At 29.9% G+C, this 5,972-nt stretch overlaps 1 long non-coding RNA gene across 1 annotated transcript; it reads right to left on the reverse strand.

The window, feature by feature from the left end:
• Positions 1-1,343: 1,343 nt before the first annotated feature.
• On the reverse strand, positions 1,344-1,777 carry LOC131876328 (uncharacterized). Its single transcript, XR_009372574.1, has 3 exons — positions 1,692-1,777; positions 1,518-1,589; positions 1,344-1,415 (listed from the first exon to the last, which is right to left on the reverse strand). It is a non-coding gene; the product is annotated as an uncharacterized LOC131876328 (long non-coding RNA).
• Between the last annotated feature and the right edge of the window lie 4,195 nt (positions 1,778-5,972).

The raw sequence follows: 5,972 nt of genomic DNA on the forward strand, positions 1-5,972 counted from the left end.
CAAAGTTATTTGTGCATACTTTATGTTTCATTTTGAATAATTACAAGTAAGTTAAATTTTTGTACCCTTAAGGCAAATCCATTTGTATTTTAAATTCAATGTATTCTGATTATAAAAACTAATCATATGTATTTACTTTTTCTAGGTCTCTCAGAGTAGACTTGGCCTCAATGACTACTATATTGTTTGTGCATACTTTATGTTGTATTTTAAATTCAATGCATCTTGATTATAAAAAATAATCATATGTATTTTTTTTTCTAGGTCTCTCAGAGTAGACTTGCCCTCAATGACTACTATTGTTTGTGCATACTTTATGTTGTATTTTGAGAGATATAAATCCTTATTATTATAATTTAAATAGACTATTTATTTTATTTTAGATATGTCTTCTTGATTACATTTTGTGTACAATATACATAAATGAGAGACTACTGGTCAAATTTATGAATGAGATAATTATGTTTTAATCAAGTTCTATTCATTATATTTGTTAAATGATACTTTTTGATTTAGAATATGTTATAATTATAAGATATGTTTCGATACTTAGTTCAAGATGTATGCACATGTAGTTTATCTAATCACAAGAACTATTTAAATAAAATTCCAAAAATAAAATTACAAGTCCACATAATGCCTATAAAGTTGTTTAAGCACAACTTCCATAAATAAAATTTCAAGTCCACATAATATATAAAGTATGCGCAAAATTTCAAGTCCACATAATTTCAAGTCAATATATATGATCTAATGTGCACATAATTTCAAGTCCACATAATATCTAATGCGCACAATACACATAAAGTATGCACATAATATATATGATCTAATCCTATTATGAAACTATCCATATATATAAAGTATGGGTGTGCACGTGTAAACAAATATGTAAAGCCCGTAAAATAGTACATATCAGAGCCAAATAAATAGTAAAATTTCAAGTCCACATAATCCATATAATATCTAATCCATATATATGTCTAGATGGTAACATGATGTTCACTCCACATAATATCTAATGTGCACAAAATATATAAAGTATGCACAAAATATATATGATCTAATCCTATTATGCAACTATCCATATATATAAAGTATGTGCACGTGTAAACAAATGTGTAAAGTCCATAAAAAAGTACATATCAAAGCCAAATAAATAGTAAAATCTAAGTGCTATCATCAATAACATCTCGTGGTCTCTTGTCCCTAGGACGTGGTCCAGATCCACCTGTCTCATGCTGTACAATAAAAAAATAATATTAAAATATTACTTGAAATTAACTATTAAAAGAATCATTTATCAAATATAGTAGAATTCGTAAATTAAGTTACAAACTTACCATATGCTCATCAGATCCTGTAGCAGTATCTCTCTTGTCCCCAGGACGTGGTCCAGATCCACCTGTCTCATGCTGTACAATAAAAAAATAATATTAAAATATTACTTGAAATTAACTATTAAAAGAATCATTTATCAAATATAGTAGAATTCGTAAATTAAGTTACAAACTTACCATATGCTCATCAGATCCTATAGCAGTATCTCTCTTGTCCTCGGGACGTGGTCCAGATCCACCTGTCTCATGCTGTACAATAAAAAAATAATATTAAAATATTACTTGAAATTAACTATTAAAAGAATCATTTATCAAATATAGTAGAATTCATAAATTAAGTTACAAACTTACCATATGCTCATCAGATCCTGTAGCAGTATCTCCTCTAGCAGTATCTTGTGCAGTATCAACACCAAATGCAGTGCTAGCTAACTCCTGTACAAGGTCAAATTCAAAGTGTCCAATTAAATCTTAAATTAAGAGTAAAAATAAGATCAAATTAAGTATTACATATTAATACCTCAAAGGATGTCGATGTGCGTTCAAATTGGCTCTGATCAAAATTATGAGGATAACCTATCCTAATGGTAGTGTCCACCTGCATACATGCATTTAATGAAATCATATTTAGTGAACATATATATGTGTACTAAATAATTTCAAGTAAAGTTACAATATTGTAAGAGTTCATATTTAAGTTAAGAATTATAAGATACATACCATAGATGGTGTCACAATAGTCAGACCCTCTTCTTGATGTGATGTAGAGGGTCCCTCTTGACCTGAATCCTGGAGAAAGAAGCATTCAATGTATCAACATGAAAATTTATATAATATACGACGATAGCATATTAACTTAAAAAGATCTAGTACAATGTCTAGATAGAAATTTATACTATACCCCATAAGGTGTGCCGAGTTGTCTTCCAGTAGATGCAATATTAACTCTAATATTAGGCATAGTCCTTATCTACATAAACAAAATTTATTTAATGAAGTATTAGATTGTATAAAATAAGAGATGCACTTAGTTTATACCTATATTTAATAAAGTACATAAAAACATTGACATGTACATGTATATTATATATATCTATACCTGGTCAAGATGAACATCCGAGCAAAGAAAATCCATATAAGATGTCATCATACTATCATCTGCTGCATCATGCTCATCTGGAACTGAAGTAGATCCTGCAGCAGTAGTAGGACCTACACACGTCTCATGACAACTCGAACACATATGTGGCATCCATCGAGGAGCAGATGCCATGTGAGCAGCTTGCTCACTCAGGTTCCCTGTGAGGGAAGTCAAAGCATCTAATGTCGAAATGAATGATGTATTTTGGACATCTGCAGGAATCGATGGAGCAACAAGTGGAACTATGGGTGGATCCGGTAGGGGATTATTACTCCGTGCCCCTAATCTATGCTATGGCATTCCACGACCAACACCCTGGAATGACTTAATATCAAAATAATTTGGTTTTTGGTTCATTACAAACTCATAGTATAATTTCTTCAAAAAATAAAAAGGGACCTCATAATTACGATGTGGTGGATAATCAAAAACCATCCACCATCTATCCCAAAAGTATCTAGCCATTTCTGGATGCACACACCACCTAATTGAAATTCTTTTCTGGTTAGGTTGCATTGGTTCTCTTGTTTTTGGGTTGGTAAAATATGGACATAAATGAGCTTTGGTTATTTTCAAATCTGTGATTTGTCTATAAGTTAAACCATCGGCATAAAAATCATGCAACTCTTGTCGTCGTCTATGAAATTGATCTAATTGAGAATCAACAGATCTAACTGACTCGACAACAGTTTGCATTGATTTTGCAAACTCTACAAGATGGGGTGGCGTGACTTGCTCATTTTGGATAGCAGCAATGTTTTGTTCAATCACTTGTAGGTTTTCATTAATTCATTCTCTTAAACGAATTTCATCCAATCTAGGGGGTTGTGGTGGTGGTGGTGGTGGTGGTGGTGGTGGTGGTGGTGGTGGTGGTGGTGGAGGAGGAGGAGGAGGAGGAGGAGGAGGGGGTTGTGGTGGGGGATTTTCACCTAATAGTTCATCTATGTCAAAAACATCCATGATGGCAAAGAACTCCTGCATATATAAAGATATACATGAATTATATACAACTCTATGTCAAAGAAGAATCTATTTTACTAAATTAAAAAAAAACATTTATAAATAGTAACATTTCTATGTTGTTGAATGAGATACACATGAAATATATAATATAATATTGAACTTAAAAAAATATACATGTACATACTATTGAATCTTGAAATATAAAATTTGCGCATAAAACTTAATAAAAACTTTCAATGAAACATCATAAATCTATTAGAATTCAATTACGTAGTTTTGAGATAATTGTCATCAATTCATATTACATTGATTAGTCTTCAAACAATCTTAAAAAAAAACTAATCTCCCATGACTATAAATGACATACTTAAAACATATTATATTCTAAGTGGTTGTCATGTAAAGACAAAACATCAAAACTTTTGAAGAGTTAAGCATATTTCACCATTAAATTTCTCCCATAATCAAATCTACACAAGATTATAATTTACAAAAGGTCTTCAAAAAATATTATTTCCTATAAATCATTTATTATAAAACTCCGCAATCATTTGTTTTCATATATAATCTTTCTATAAAATTTAAGATATCAATCCATACACAAATTCTCTTACAAAGTTCAATAAGAAATGAAGGATAGAGGATTAAATACTAAGATTGTTTTGAGAGATCAATGGAGTAGATTGATTGAAAGGATTGTGTGCATTAGAAGCTTCCAAGTGGCAACTTAAATGTTTGGTGCACATGAGGAGTTCATGATCCAAGAAAGTTTTGAGGAAAAGGTCTTCTTAGGGGCGTATACACCAAGATGTTGTAAAAAAAGGTAGCCAAATGACCAAAAAAAGATAAACATGAGTGCGTTATTGGGAAATTCATTTAACGCATTTGAGGTCTTTTTTGTAGTGTTTTTTTCTTACACTATACTAGGCTTGTTTACACTATCGTAGGTTCATTAGGACTATCCTAGGTTCATTAGGATTGTCCCAAGTTCATTATTGCTTTCTTAGGCTCATTAGGACTTTCTTAGGTTCATTAAGATTGCCCTACATTCATTAGGATCATTTGAGGCTCATTGGGACTTTCAAAGAAATGTTGCTCTCTCATTAGGCAAGGAGGATATAGACCCTTTAGGTTCTCTCATGTTTTATAGACATTTGATAGGTTTTAAATTCGAAATATTCATTAATGGAGTTAGTCTAGTGTTTCTTGGTTAGTGAGGAGGATCAGTAGATGTACATCATTAAAGTTTACATAAGGGTTGCATTCAAGTCTTGAAATATTCCATCTCTTGTTCAAATATATGTAAGAAGGGGAGAACATTGGATATATTACATCATTAGATAGTGGATATAACCATTGAGTTTTAAAATTAATTAGCCTCAATAAAAAAATCTCAATTTCTATATATTTCATAAATGCATAATTAGATAAATTATTACTTATAAATAAATCAATATGCATTTCTTTCAAAGAAACAAGAAACATACAAATAATAATAAGTTGTGATCTATATATCTAAATATGAAAATAATTCCATTAAAACTTTTACCTAGGTTAAGCATAAAAGTGATAATAAAACATAATCACCATGTTTTATTTCAACCTTAAAAGTAAAAGAACTCTACATATCCTAAAATTAGGACTTAATCACATCAAATAATTCTAATATAACTCAAAATACTCCTTCAACATATAAGATGATCTATGCTAGATGGCCATGTCTTACTTTCATTCCATTTATGGATTTCTTACATAGTAATACAAAAAATAACTTTCATCGAAATTAAGCATCTTTAACCATGAGATTATATATATCCTCAATTGTATATTCAAAATACTTCTTGGGAATTATATTTTTCAAATCTTTCAGATGTATATATAATGAGCACCCCATTTAGAAAACTCATTATCAATCAACATTATAAATCAAGAATATTTTTTATTTTGTATTAATGAATTATATATTTGGCATATTAGCTTCCTTTATGAACCTATGTAAACCAAACTCCAATTTTAGTAACTTATCTAGTTTTGCTCTAAAATTGTGTCCATAATTGATCCTTTTATACCATCACATGACATAATAGGACCTTTATGCCATGACATGGCATAAACCTAAGCCTAAACTTTCATATCTAAAATTTGAAAAACTTAATGTTAATTACTTTTAAGGTTATACTAATTTAGTGGTAACTTTTGTATTGCCTAATGAGGATTAAGAACAATTTAGGTACATATGTTCGGTTTTATGTCAATTTCATTTTCGAACATTTTTGTTTTTGTTTCCATTTCATTTTTGGTTTTTTGTTTGTGTTGATTTCATTTTCGAATGTTTTTGTTTTTGTTTCCATTTCATTTTCAGTTTTTTGTTTGTGTTGATTTCATTTTCGAACGTTTTTGTTTTTGTTCCCATTTCATTTTTGGTTTTTTGTTTGTGTCGATTTCATTTTGTTAATTATCTAGGTTTGGTTTTGGTTTCTAAATTTGTTGATTACGGTTTAGGGTTAACTGTTCAAAAATATTTTACA

Source organism: Cryptomeria japonica, chromosome 5 (genome assembly GCF_030272615.1).
Source record: "Cryptomeria japonica chromosome 5, Sugi_1.0, whole genome shotgun sequence".
Lineage (NCBI taxonomy): Eukaryota > Viridiplantae > Streptophyta > Pinopsida > Cupressales > Cupressaceae > Cryptomeria > Cryptomeria japonica.